Source organism: Puntigrus tetrazona, chromosome 14 (genome assembly GCF_018831695.1).
Source record: "Puntigrus tetrazona isolate hp1 chromosome 14, ASM1883169v1, whole genome shotgun sequence".
In the NCBI taxonomy this organism is placed as follows: Eukaryota; Metazoa; Chordata; class Actinopteri; order Cypriniformes; family Cyprinidae; genus Puntigrus; species Puntigrus tetrazona.
The window spans coordinates 17,518,198-17,533,459 of NC_056712.1; the positions used below are offsets into that span (position 1 = coordinate 17,518,198).

General features: G+C 37.3%; 1 protein-coding gene and 1 long non-coding RNA gene across 2 annotated transcripts in view; one reads left to right on the top strand and one right to left on the bottom strand.

Annotated features, from left to right (window-relative positions):
* The window catches only part of tsc22d3 (TSC22 domain family, member 3), a 28,924-nt gene that overhangs the window by 8,318 nt on the left and 5,344 nt on the right, over positions 1-15,262 (top strand). The gene's annotated exons all lie outside the window — the stretch shown is intronic.
* LOC122358056 overlaps positions 1,708-15,262 on the bottom strand; it is a 140,148-nt gene continuing 126,593 nt past the window's right edge. The window contains exon 4 of the long non-coding RNA XR_006252565.1: positions 1,708-7,461. This is a non-coding gene — a long non-coding RNA (uncharacterized LOC122358056). The remainder of the gene's footprint in view (positions 7,462-15,262) is intronic.

Below are 15,262 nucleotides of genomic sequence, written 5' to 3' on the forward strand. Positions count from 1 at the left end.
AAATCAATGATCGCACAAACTCTGAAAAGATCTGTGGCCAGAGTTCGATTTCATCCAAGGCGTTTGTTTTCATGACCTCAAAAGTCTCTGCTGGTAACTGTCTTGGAGTGGAATAACTTTCACCACTTCCAGCGCTTTCAACCCTTGCATAATGTCCTGGAAAGAACAAACAAGCCCCGGTCCTTTTTGCTTTTATTTTAAAGATACAATATTTTCTCATTTATGAGGAAATAAATTAACAGCAATTTTTAAAAGTGTGCTTAAAGTCATATTGGTACGTTCTTAAAAATAAAGGTGTTTCACAATGCCATAGAAGAACCTTTTTGTCTAAATGGTTCTATAAAGAACCTTTAACATCTGAAGAACCTTTCTGTTTCACAAAAGGTTTTTTTTATGCCGAAAAAAGGTTATAAAAATGACTGAATTGTTATAGAACCAAAAATGGTTCCTCTGTGGCATCGCATTGGAGAACCTTTTGAAGCACCGTTATTTTGGAGAGTGTAGGCCAACAAAAGATATTTTTATTGTAGATGGAACCGATCTCCCCATAACCACACACTATAAGTGGTCATGACAACACAGTGTATTATATTGAACATTTGTGAGAAATAAAGACACGTTCATTGATATTTCCCAGTCGTTTTTTTGTTTGAGAAAGGAATGACGAGGAAAGCATCAGCGGTTGTTGTTTATATGATGATTCGGAGGTGAGCCCTGCTGAAAGTGCTTGGCCTTTATTGTCTTATATGCTCACACCCTGGCAATGACGTTCATTGAGATAATGACAGAATCTGTCAACAGTAGTCTGCCCTCTGCAGCGTTTGCCCTTGTTATATCAGCGCCTGGGAGCCCACATGGGCCGAGCCGAATCTGGGCATGAGTTTGGCCTTTCTCACACCACACGCAAAGCAGCGTGTAATTATTTAAGCACCCAAATTAACAGATTACAGTATTCGCACTGCCCGGCCCTTGCAGAGCTGTGCTGTATCAGGAGTTTTCGCCGCTCAGTCCGCAAAAAAATGTTGAAATGCAGTATAAACCTAGTCATCAACATTATCTTCTGCAATGCGTGGTCCGTAAAATAATAGGGTCATTTACTCAATCGTTGTTGGACCAGAAGGCTAGAAGTTTCAGTATAGAACTGCAGTTCAGCTGAATGCACAAGGTGAGCATGCGATTGTCATGCTTTTCGTTTGCTTTCACGCGGCTTGAGTGTGTGGATTAAATAGGACTTAGCCATTGTATTATAGATAGCCATGATGAGATAAAGCAGTTTTGTATCCATTGCATCACACTGGATGACCCCAACTAAAGTGAAATCACGCTGTACATTTGTTATGCAATAAACATCAAATTTAAATACATTTTAATAAAAGGTAATACAAAGTAGTGGTATTGAAATGCATATTTGTTATTATTATTAATAATAGAATTATTCATTTTATACATTTGTTGTGCATTTAACGTCGCAATTAATTGTATTTAAATAAAAAGTATTATTATTATATAATTATATTATCTTCTTTAAATAATACGAACAATAATAGTAATAACATATTAATAATAGCATTTATTATTATATTTGCAGTTTTAATAAAAATTATAATATACAACATGTTAGTATTATTATCATTATTATATTTGTATTTTAAATAATAACAACAACAGCACTGATAATAATAATCAAATATTATTATTATTGTTATTATAAGTATTATTATTACAGTGTAACTTAGTCTAGCTGATTCAGTCTTTTTAAAAAAACATTTTTGTCTTAAATAACAATAAAAAAATTGTTAAAACCAATCATATTTTTAGATTACCTTGCAAAACCCTTTATTCAACTATTTCACTATGATTTATGGCCAAGAACGCTGCACTGGCAGAGCAGGCCTCTATGGAAACCTCTACATTTTTCCATTATGCTAGTCCGTAAGATTAACCATGACACGCCAACGGGTCATCATGGTTTTGTCTTGACTGGTCTGGAACACAGCGTCCTCTGAAACACCTATAAGAGTGAATGAATCAGCCTGCTATTACAGCTCATCCTGCTCGGCTGCAGGTGCACGGAAAGCTTCTGCACAGGGTCGTTGCGTTGCGTAGCATCCAAGCAGGATGTACTTATGGACTTTGCCCGGTCTTCACCAGTCACATGCTACAAACCAGCGGCGAGTCGTCTGTGCGCCGGCGCGTTGGGCATGTGCTCAGCAGGTTGCAGTAAAATATGTGTACATGTGGCTACGCAGCGAACAATTTCCAGTCCAAAACAGCCCTTACACAGTAAACAAGTCTCCGTTTTGGTTTCTTAGATTTGGACGGCTAATTAAAGGATCTTGGTTTTTCAAAACACTACTCTCATGCAACAGGACTAAGACTGTATTTTAGGCAGTAAAAGCTGAGATTGTTTTACGGTGCATTGAGTTGCCAAACTATTACTTTGAGTCAACATACAAAGCTTGTCAGATACATATTATGCAGAGTTTATCTTGATCTTGAATCAGGATTGTGGATATGTATGGGTGACACCCCCATTGATTTGGACTGATAACATACATAACAAAGCATTTCTTTCCATAAACATGCAAGTCATTATAAACGTCAAGTTTGAAGGAAAGGCACCGTGTCTGCACATAAACGCGGAGTGCTTACGTGAAGGGACGCTGACTAATTATTAGACACTGCTAAAGGTAAACAGATATTACTTACAAGCTTTATTTACGTAGGTTTAACATTTGTTGCCGTCACTTCTCAAACACTAATAGCAGAAGAAAAAAAAAAAAAAAAAAGAGTCAACAACACTGATTAATCAGGCTTGCTTTTTCATGTGAATCAACTTGTTTGTATTAATACTCAAAGTAGCTTCCTCTCCTTTTATCAGAAATGTTTGGCTATCCTGGAAAGCTTTTGTAAAGCTCTTTTGCAAAATACCCTTCCGTAACATGCCCGTGCCAGTAGACCGCTCCGTCTTTAATTCTTCTTGCCTCCACCAGTCACTGTGGTAGCCAGGTTCAGTGTTGGGTTTCTTTTAAACCGGACAAGGTTGCGCAATCAAGCAAATATCAAGCAAGAATAGGCGATTTTAATTACTCTTCACCTTTTGGGTTGCGTAAAAGAATATTACATTCGCGTGATGTGACTCATATGCTATATAGCAAGTCTTAGTTTTGTCTGAGGAACAGACGAAACATGTTGATTCACTGAAAAAAAAAAAATCCCTAGCTCTTAGATAATTAGAGTTTATTATACAAGTAACAAACGTCTTTTGTGTAGGACTTCTTCAAAGCATTGATTCTAATAATTTTTTATGCTATTTCATTAATTTATGTTATTTGTTATGTTACATTTTTTAGTTTTAACTGAACTTAATGTTATTATTTTTATATTGTATTCGATTCGATCATTTTTCCCATAATTTTGAAGCTTGGCAGCCCAAGTGCTCATTTACCTCCTTTCACCTTTGGGTGATCTACCCCTTGAAGTCAGAGAAGTTAAAACGTGGCCCTGAATCAAAAACCCGTGAACAAGACGCTCGTTGTACGATACTGTTTACAATATCTGTCATGTCAAACATGCATGGCTAGTGTTAGCGCGTGGTTTTGTTTTTGGACGTCTGCATCTCGTTGCGCTAATTACCAGTGTCATTTACCACGTTTGCGCTAGCATTCTTTCCACTGACATGTCATGGAATGGATCACCATGATGGGTTGGTCATGCAACAAAATGCAAATAGACAAACGAGTAAACAGAACGGTGAACTCTGGGACAGGCTAATGTAACTTGCGAAGCTCTGCCAAAAAATCAAAGACACTGGGATCTGGAATGTGAAACACGCCGCTCTTAGCCTTGTCCAAAGGGGCAATTGGGTTCTTGTTGGACTTAAACTACAGAGCTGTGTTCCAGAAAAATCTCACAGGGCCTGCAATTCATGATGTGTCATTTTTTAAAGAACTGGGCAGCCCTAATGTCTAATAACAGTAAAGAACGTTCTAGTCTCTAGACTAGAACATACTTATCCAGAGACAGCACAGGAGGGGGAGATGGGCCTGTTATACAATAATGAGGAAATCAAAAAACCTCAACATGGCAGTAGCGACAATGAATATCCTGTCTACAGTATAACTCAAGAGACAATTAGACTTTTTCTCCAGAATCAACATCTTGATTTTCTTTTGTTTGTTTTTTTAAGCTCAAGAAGCAACAATCAAGATGGCATTCGTTGATTTGACTTGTATTACTTAAGAGATGCAGAGGCTACATAGAAAAAAAACAAACATCTTATGACAGGCTTTTGGCTTATGCAACATAACTCCACGCTCTCTGGTTTGGTGATGTAAGTTCCTCACTGAAGAAATGCATGATCTTCCACATAGCTGTGCCATGTATAAATATGTGTGTGGGGTTCCTGTTTTTGATTTTATGGATCTCAGCAACTACTGCATAGTGTGGTCTTCTCCATACCGAGGTCATGAGTTCAACGGGAATACGCATGTTGTGTTTAAATGATAACACAGAATTTTTCCAACAATGCTTATTGAATTCAATGGAATTCAATTATTTTATTTCATTAAATTAGACACTTATAGTAAGTAATAATAAATAATAAGTAGTAATAAATAAGTATATATATTATTTATTATATTATATATCATTATTTCAGTGGTCAGTGTCATAAAATCCTTCACTATAAAGTTTTTTACTGTCACTTTTGATCAGTTTAATGCTGAAAACTTTGGAACAATGGCTTAATTTGCTTTGAATTATACGCCGAATGTAAACATAAGCATGACATAATCTTTTTGCAAAATATACCGAGTCGTTTTCAGAGATTTCATGCTAAGCAAAACAGGTGACATAAGTTACATAAAAAAAGTAAAAATTGGGTTGTTTGACAGATGTTTTACATAGAATTTCCAGAGGTGAATGTACTTAGCATCGGTCCAAAGTTCTGGATGATGTTTGGATTCACAGGACATTTATCTTTTCCTCTAAAACAAATATTTATTTTAAAACAATACTATGCCAGTCCACTGCAGCACAGACGCATGGAAATTATTGTAATGCTCGAACAAGAAAAAAAACATTAATCGCCGCATTATGTAAGCCTGACGGTGCATATGGAAATTTGTAATGTAGATGAGACGCACCTTTCTAATGCTTTAACTAGTAACAGTTACGTTGACAAACCATGTCTGAAAGTAAAAGACCGGACTTGCATGAGAGAAATGTCTTGGCATGTTAAATGGATTGCAGCACTGTTTTGCATATCTGTTCTTAAGCGGAATCCGTTACGTATGTGGACCTGTTATTTCTTTAAAGTTACTAGGCAAATATCCGTAAGAGACATTCGAAGCACATTGATATTCAAGAAGACGTTATCTTTCAGGTTTTAAGTGTTGCCATGGTCACCTGGAGAATCATGGGTGAGGGCCCATCGGGTGCTTTTGTTCCCCTCAATTAGTATTCTGGAATAAGTTCCTTCCCTTCAACATCCCGGCCAAGTGCGACTCGCAAAGGGTCACTTGTGTAGAACAGATTAAAGAATTAAAGTGTGCACCATAAGCTGATCTAGATATAAGAAGCTCCTGTCAGCACTGTCAGCATATTCACTCGTGTGATGGGGGACAGCTTTATAAGAGGATGAAGGTGGAATTAATTCTTCTATATCTAAAGCATATCCGCCACAATATGCAGCATGCCATAAATATTTAAAAGTAAAACTCAATTATGCATATTTGAGAGAAAAAAAAAACGATAATAAATCCAGATTGAGTGTTGCTTTGCATACTTCCACCTTGTCTTTTCATAAAAAGGCGTTGAAGGTAATTGTGTTTTGAATCTTTTACCTAAAGAACTGGGAGTACAGCCAAGTCCACTATCAGAGGAAACACAGCAGAACAACAGCTGTGAAAGCCCTCCCACCCCACCTCTTTCTCTTCCTCATTTTTGTTTTTTTTTATATTTCCCTGTTTCTGTGTGCACTCTCCGTCTCTCTTGCTCTCTGTCTTTCTTACGCACACAGTCTTCCAGATCTGAAAGAGACACAGGACATACTTTGCGTTAGATTACATCACATGTCCGTTTAGGTCTTGACAAATGATATAATAACACGAATCAGAACTATATGTGTGCCACCCACACTTCATACCATGGAAAACACTTAAGGATTGATCACATCAGCTCTCAAAGAATAGTAGTAACAACAACAATGGCAGAATAAAGAACACTTTGCCCATTTTTAACTCATTTTACTTCCGTAATGTGACATTTCCGAGTGAAACAGGATATTCAGGGAGCAAAAGTCCAGAATAAGAACTTTTATATGATAAGATCTTCATTACATACCAGAATTATGCCATCCCGGGTACTAAAAAAAGTGCTTAGCTTGTTAGTGTCTCAGAAAATTAATAGATCAGCAGATCCAGAACAGAATTCTAAATATTGGATAAAGTCAGGTTCAGAACGCATTGCTTAAAATAATAATAAAAAATTTAATTAAATAGACAATAAAATAAAAATATGGGTGATATATGACTTCCGTAAAAATTGGGAATATAGGAATAAAACTTGCAGGAAAGAATTTGGTACATATAACTTTTTGAGAAAAGATATTGTATTTGGAAGCTACAGGCAATAGATTAAATGTAATGAAATAAGTAAAAAAGTGTTTTTTAGTTTTGTTTTCTTATACGTTTTTATTTTAGATGTTTTTTCTGGTCTAAAAGATGACATGTTATGTAAGCGGAATAGAACACAATCTTCAAAGTGACCAGTGCATGGAAAAAACAACGCTTTTGGTATTGTTTAGGAGACAGACCGAGTTATTTTATTCGCCATTTACTTGGAATGACATTCAGCAATGAATCTTTCACAACAGGACTAGGAACGAATTTCATAAAAAGTAAACAGGATCAGTTTCAATTTTTCAGTTTGGCTTTGAATGTGAAAACTTGCATTTTGTTGAAGTCCATCAACTTTATTTTCAAGAGAGCGAAAAGAGCAGTCAGGGTCTTGCACGGCAAAAACCACAACTTCCATGCCAGTGTCTATCAGAGTTTCTAATAATAGGGTCCATGTCAAGCAGCTTCCTTGTTGTCCTCATTTGAGGGTCACGTAGAGTCTCTTCCTGTGGTCTATTTACTTGGGCAGAGTTTCTGAGAACCTGCTGGTGATCATGTTTATGTCACAGCTCCGTTTGAAGTGAGTCTGGCCTTAAAGGCTCCCCCACAGTCAGAAGAACCGAGATGAATGTTTTCCAGGGTGTTGTGAGGACAGCAAAGAGAGTTCTGTTTAGCAACAGAGAGCAGGACACCGGTTGCAGTGCTTCATAACAAACAATAGGATGATGGTATCCAGGTAGAAGTGACTCACCTTGTTATAACCCTGCAGGTACTGTCAGTGTCACACCAAACACCTTCGCTCATGCCAGAAATAGCGTCCAGGCCAGACAACAGGCAAACACTTGCAGACATGCAAAGCACAGAGCAGGGAGGGGCATAAGCAAAAGTGCAGACGGGATGAGCTTAGTATGCAGACAATTGCTGAAGCGTTTGACCTTCACAATACGAACGTAAGGAATGGTTTTTAGGTCAACTGAAGCTGTTGGAGCGCATTTCTGAAATGACAGCTATATTGCAGTCTGCTGTTCGAGTTGACGTTCTTCTTTTGTCGTTTTACAGCTTTAGTTACAGTACATGAGCTCTCACCTGGAGAGCTATGCTTTTAGTCACATGGTTGGGATGTCATTGTGTGCGTTGTGAGAGAATTACCAAATCGCTCCATAAAAATGTTAAGGATTAGTTCGCCCAAACGATAACACTTTATTTCGATAGACAATTGTAGACATTCTACTAACAGTAAGTAACTTTGCAACTACGTGTCAACTGGCAGTCATTAGAGAGTTAGTAGACTGTCCGCTTAGTATCTGCTAACACTTTATTTTGATGGCCCCACACAACATACTATCAGAAACATGCATATGTTTATCTTATTCTACTAACCCTAAATCTACCCTAACAGTTACCCTACTCAGAGTTATGCAGTTGCAAATAATAAAAATGACATGTAGTTGACATGTTACAAAGTTACTAATAGTTAGTAGAATGTGTAAATCAAAATAAAGTGTAACCACCCAAATATGCACCGCCGAAAACTTTCGTTCACCTTCAGAAATACAAATGAAGATATTTTTAATGACACTCATGTCCCTCCATTAACAGGCTTTGCAGCTTGCCATGTTGATGCTTTAAAATGTTCATAAAGAGAAAATAAATCCCAAATTTTCATATGATTAACAGATTTGATTTAGTCTTTTATTCACATATAAATGTTAATCAACGCAGACATCAGTTAAGGCAAACAGAAGTGCTTGTTTGACAAAGTGAGACCCAAGGAGGTTCATTCTTGGGTGTCATGCATAATGTTAGAGCTTCCAAAAGAACCAGTGAGGTTTGTTCTTACGCAGCATGCAAATACACTTGAGCCGTTTCTGATCGATGTAAATGTGTAAACAAAAGCTTAAATTTAACTTGTTAATCGTGTAAAGTAATTTGAAATGAATTTTGACTAAACTGCTTGATTGATGATTACAAGGATTCTTTTTTGTATGAAGAATGCCTTGCATGGATGACTCACAATAACACTGGGAACATGCGTCGATTACGTAAATGTGGTCAAGTCTTATTTTATGTTGAGTATGCACTGGGAAAAAAAGAAAGAAACAAAAAGAGTTAATATTAAAACACGTTATGTGTTAATACCTTTAAAAAGAACGAAATCTAGTTGCAGCTGGTGTTTTACAACAGCCTTCTGCACTTCTGCATTACCCTGGGTGTGGCAGTTGACTTAGTTCACTGTTATGTAAAACCATGTCTGTGTGCCTGCGTATCTGAAAATAATAAAGAAAGTGGCATTTTAAATATGAATAGGAGATATTGGTTTTTGTAAAGCTGACATACGAACAGGACTTCCATCACTGCTTCTGCTCTTTAAAGTTGTGCCATCTATCTGAGCTTATCTCTCCTATCAAGTCATATTTATTCAAATAATATAAAATATATTTTTTTCGTAATAAAATGGATGAATCAGTGAATTAGACAGAGAGAGAGAAAGTAAAACTCTGCAAATACATCGAACTTGTAACCTTTGCATTTGCATTAGATTAAAACAACTAACAGCCTTGTTTTTACAGTGACTAAGTACTGCAAACAATATCTCGTAAGACATTCTTGACGCCATCGATCCATTTCAATCTCAGTATTCGGAGTTTGCAGGGTTGAGTCAAACTGTTGCATACCGATGTGGTCTTTCAACATGCACTATTGGCACATTATGGAGCAAATAAACACTCTTGTGCCACGTTTGCACACACTAAAAATCTGTGTGTTATTCAATAGCTATCCGCAATCCAATTTGGTCAAGCACAATATCTGTATTTTATAAAGTCAATTAAAGTTGCCTCTATTTGAATACATTCAGCACTAATTGGCGGGTGTATGTGCGACATTACCTAATTTACATAATTCTTTCCAAACGATGTATGTTAGATGACCTAAGATCATCTGAGGCCGATCATCGAAGTTCAGAAGCTTTGTAACATGCTTCTGCACAGCAGCGTATGGCTTCCACCTCCCAGGACTGCTCAGAACATTGCGTGATTCTGAGAAAGTGGCTGCGTGCCAGCATATCAGAATTTTTTAGACAACTTTCTCAAGTCTAGATTGTTTTGAAGATATGCCGACAGCTAATTGGCTCAAACGCTGCCTACGTGTTAAAAAAGATAAAAACATCTCTGCGCCGTTTAGTTGACCTACGTATTTCTGTCCGGTCGGTTGACTTTGATCAGAGCTTTTACGTCACCGCCTCTGCTACCTGCACATATATCATCTTTCAGTTCATACCTTGAAACGATTTGATCCTTTTGTGCGGAGGAGATTAAGAATGTACAAAGCCTCAAGATAACACATTTTCATTCTGCAGAGGTAATTGCTTGAATGCACATACGTAACCATAAGGAAGTGCACAAACACCAGTGCTCGGGCCCAGGTGGCGGTTATGGTCAGGGTGAACGAGGTTACCCTATTTCTGGGAAATTCCTTTCTTAGCTAGGATCCATTCATGATGAAGACAGAGGTGCTGTAAATCTTCCCTGCCTGTGTGCCAGCTTCATCCAGCCAACACATGGATCTCATCCGGCCTGATATAGACTGGGAACGAGAGGATTTCTCTTGTCTATTTGTGTATATCTTCAAATGTGATGACAACGTTTTGCGTGAGATAACGCTATTTCTTGACCTCTGCCCCCTGTTCCTTACTTATTTAGACATCGGTGTTTGCCTTAAGGTTTATGGTTCGAAGGCATTTTGTCTGTGTTGTCTTTGGAAACCATCCGATGACAACATCATATGATTTAGAGGATAAATTCTTTCAGTGCAGATAATACGAAAGCAAATAATGAATGATTGTTCTCAGTACTCATTTAATGAACACAGACGCTTTGGATGATTTATGGTGCCCTTTTATTGCGCAGATTAACGCAATTATGTTTTAAATTGATTTGCTTTAGTTTTCAAGCCTCATTGGTCGCAGAGAATACAAACAGGCACTTCCCTAGCCAACAGACACTGAAGCGTACCTGATAAAATAAATTAGTACCGCTCAACACACACGCACACACACGCGTTTTGTTTTCAGTTGAGATGAGATGCACTAATGAATGGATTTAGCAGGAGGCCCATTGCCAGGCTCTGCACATTGTGTTGATGCCAGCTGATCTACGTTAAAGCGGATGCAATGACCGCGCTCTTACATCAGAAACCTTATGCTCCACCTTGCTCCTGGCATGTCCACTTATCTTCTGAGGCCAGGACACTGGAGCTTTGCTTGTATTGCTGCCACTTTGCAGGCGGCGAAGTCTCTGTGGCTCATGTCAGACCACCATCAGACACTTTAATATATTTTTAACAAATAATGCTCAGTGAGGTTATGATTAAGATGACCGTTGAATAGTTTGAGGTCTGTGAGTCACTTATACTCAAGGATGTATTTACTCTAAAGAAAAATACATAAAAAAACAGTAATATCATTAAATATTCTTACAATTCAAAAGAACAAAATTTATTATAACATGTTAAAAGGCGATGCAAAGTTCAATTTTTCTGCATCTTAACTCTTTAGTGTAACATTATATTTTAAAAAATCATTCTAATATGCTGATTTGCTTAAGAAAATTTTTTTAATATTATAAATGCTTAAAACATAAACAATATATTGTTTAATATATTAAACAGTATATTAATTATACTGTTTAATATATTATTAACCCCTGCAACCAAAAAAAAAGAAACTATTAAATATAAAAATTATTTTAAATATATAAGATATATAAACATATAATATTTGGGTGTAAATTTAGAATGATATCACACGAAATTGAAAACCTAAAACAAGTTTGTATAGTAGACAGTACAATGCTGATGACGTCAATGCTGACTATTACTAATTATTCTCAATCCGTGGAAAGCCATTGATAGGAAAAGTGTGACTTTACATTTAGTGCGATGATGTCAATGCTGACTTTAATTCTAGTAATTATTCTGAATATGCGTAAAACCACTGGAGGTGAAAAAACATATATTAATACATTTTTATGCTCTCACTGCTGTAGAAGAACGTCTGCACTGACAATGAGTTTATGACCTGGCTGCAGATTGGTTGCATAAACCTTGTGGGGCACACGAGACCCGCTTTCTGAGGGGAGGTCACGGCCCAGCGAGAGGCATTGATTAGCACGACCTGTGAGCAGCCGTGCAAGAGTAAAGCGCTCTGATGGCTCTCTGAACACAACTATGCATTATTAATTAAGAGTGCGTGCAGCAGTACAACCACATCTGGAGTGATCTCTTTTCATGTCTGCACAGCAGGGGCCGCTTGAACACGTACCGTACAGAGCTGAAGACCGATCCATTTCACTGTATCATATTTGCATGGGAAATTACAATAATCACTCTTATTTACACATCCCATTATACCAATTTGTAAATGCGTGACTGGAAATGGAGGTTTTATTAAGTGTAACCTTGGGACTAATGTTCTGAGGTTATGATGATTACATTAATAATGATAATAATGACACTTATGTCATGAGAGCGCTCTTTCCTTTTGTTGCTTGAATATTTATGACAGAATCAGAACGATTTGATTCGACTGCACGAACTGTGCAGGACAGCCATTTTTTGTTAAACCAAACATTCTCCCACCAGACTCCATTATTTTGATTTGATCTTGCACATTTTGTGAAAAGGACACAATCTTCTTGAACATTTTATCAGCCAGTGTTAAATAACGTAGGTTTTTGCTGGGGCAATAAAATTGCTAAATTTATGCCAAGAAACTTTTTTTTTTTAAGCAGTCGTGGCTAGCCAATGTGTTTCTCCAACAATACATCATATGCTCTCCAGACCGACACAGAATCATTGGCTCATCCAGTGGCATGACTTCAGGGCAGGACTGTGAGTTTGACGAAAGATGGGGGAGTGTTTATGATTTTAGGAATTTCATTTAGTGACTTTACCTTTAACACCGGTTTTCTGTCATCAACACTCCCGTTTAAACTTATAACTGATCCTTTCTTTCCCCTAAATTCATGTGTTACTCCTGCATTTCATGCCTTAACACGCACTTTCCATGCATTAATCAGACTGGTAAAATTGGTTATGCAATTTGAATACGGAGACATGGAAAACACGAATCATTTCCATAATATTTTGCATGCGCAGTAATAAGACTGCAATGTGCATTCAAGAGAATCTAATTAGATTTCGTTACATAATATTTAACTGCTCCTATCAACAGATAATTATGAAATCGTGTAGCTAAAACTCTACAGTTCAAAAGCAGCGTATTAGAATGATAGCGTATAAGTAAAAATACTGAAAAAACAGCTTTACCGTCACATAAAGTAAATTACATGTATCTATACCAATATTTTAGTAATCTAGGATGAACCCGGCAAACTAAATAAATAAATGCAAGCCCATAAAACAGGAGAGGGCAGTAGATTCTCTTTAGTGGATAAAGACAGATGAGTGCGTTTGCTGAGCTGACACAAGAGTGTGTAAATATCCAGCAGGAATAGGGGCACTGAATGCCTCAAGTGGCTGATTCAATGTATTACAGACTCTGGCTTTCTGTCATGAAGAAATGAGATCTTTAGTAGAGACTGTGCAGAATTTCCATGAGGCCCAATGGAAACAGAGTGACCACAGAGATGTTAGTATAACCCATAGGCACTGCAGTCCACACCGAGTCTTGTCTAGACAGATAACAAAGCAACAAAGAGGGTCAGATATGTGACACACCTGGGCTGTAAAGGTAAACACCTGCTGTATACTTGCTGTGTGATTACAGGTGGTTTTATAACTGTTCAAACGTGGTCTTGTGTAAGCAGCTCCTCCAAGCGCTATGATAACAGTGCTATTGACATTCGGACCATTCATAATTGCTTGTTCAGCCGATGCACGAAACTGAGAGCACGAGTGATGTAATGACTTGTTTTGCACCTAAATTCGTACCGTGTGAGCGGGAATGTGAATTCATGAGCATTGCACAGAACTGCAGTCAAACCGATTTAAAAAATGGGGGCCAAGATTATTGGATTTTAGATTATGCAGTTATTTTAAAAGAAATAAATACGTTTACTATAAACGTAAATGCATTTACAAGAGGACTTTATTTCAAATATATGCTTTTCTTTTTAAAAGTTTTATTAATTTTTTATTAAATTTCACCATTGATAATAATGAGAAACATTTCTTAAGGAGCAAATCGGCATGATAATGATTTCTGAAGCATCATGTAACACTGAAGACTAAAGTAATAAAGGAGATCAATTAGAAGATTTAAACTATAAAGTATTTAATTTTATATTATTATAATATTTCACAATTTTACCTTTTCACTGTATTTTTGATTAGTGAGCAAATAAGACTTTTTTAAAGTTATAAATAATAAATAAATGTATTAATCCATGCATGCATGCAGTATGTGCAATAAATAAATAAAAATAATAGAAAAAATAAATAAAACTTCTCGACTGCTTCAACTTATTTAATAGTCACTAGTCATGCATTCAACATTGCTAGCAATAGTCCTGCAAATGTTCTGTAACTTTCTGGCCTAAATTCCTGTCCTATTGGCTGTTCAGGGCAGGACCTGGCACTCACAGTATTAGCACTCAAATAGGTCAAGTCAAGTGTTCCTGTGAAAGTACAATACATGGGAAACCATCCTGTCAAGCGAACAACAAGAACAACGAAAAAAAAAACTCGCACATCATGTTCAAATGTTTTACTTCCGGAACATACAAAAAAATTATTTAGCTTATAGATGCCAACAAACCTATTTGCTCACAGGCTGACCTGAATTATGCCTGTAAGAATTACTCATGCGTTCTTGATTCAGGCAATTAGACAATCTAATGTATTCAGCGAATTAAAGTAATGGATGGCTAATCTCGTTTTGCATAACACCCTGCATGCACATCTCCTGTACCAACATGTTTAATGTAGGCAAACAAACACCCAGCCATACTCTGCACGTACGGCATTACTGCTCGCAGTCATGCATGAGTCCTTTCAGACCGTCAGAAACATAAAACAAAGCTGTCTGCCGAGAAACGAGCAGGCTATGTACATAAAAGTTGAAACACGTCTTTTCTCTTCTAACAAAAGGGAACTTATGCCATAAACGGACATGGAAAATTCTAAATGGAATTCATCTGCGATGAATATTCTAGGAAATCCCAGCTGTCATTTTGTTGACTTTAATAATTAATCGCCCTTTGAATATTCTCAATCGTGTCGCAGTGAGAGTCACTAATCAATCGTGCCACGTGCAAAGCAGAAATTCTGGGTATTTGCCTCAAGAGAACAGCCAGACAGAGAACGAAGGGGGAAAAAAAAGAAACAATATCATTGTATGTCTACCTCCCTCCCATCCAGCCAAGAGAATGGGACGTTTTTACTCCGTTCAACTCTGCTGGAGTCTCAAAGTTGCATCTCGGGCTGCTTCTGCATTTAAGTGACTTTCTCCCAGAGCAACGGCCATGAGCTTGCCACCTTTCTACTCACCTAGTCTATTTAAGCGGAGGGACAGGCGGTAAGTGTGAGAATGATGGCATCGTGTGAGTGTGTCATTACTACTGACAGCTGACGGATTGATTGTGAAGGTGTGAACGTGAGTGAGGAGAGCTAGTCTCGTTTAA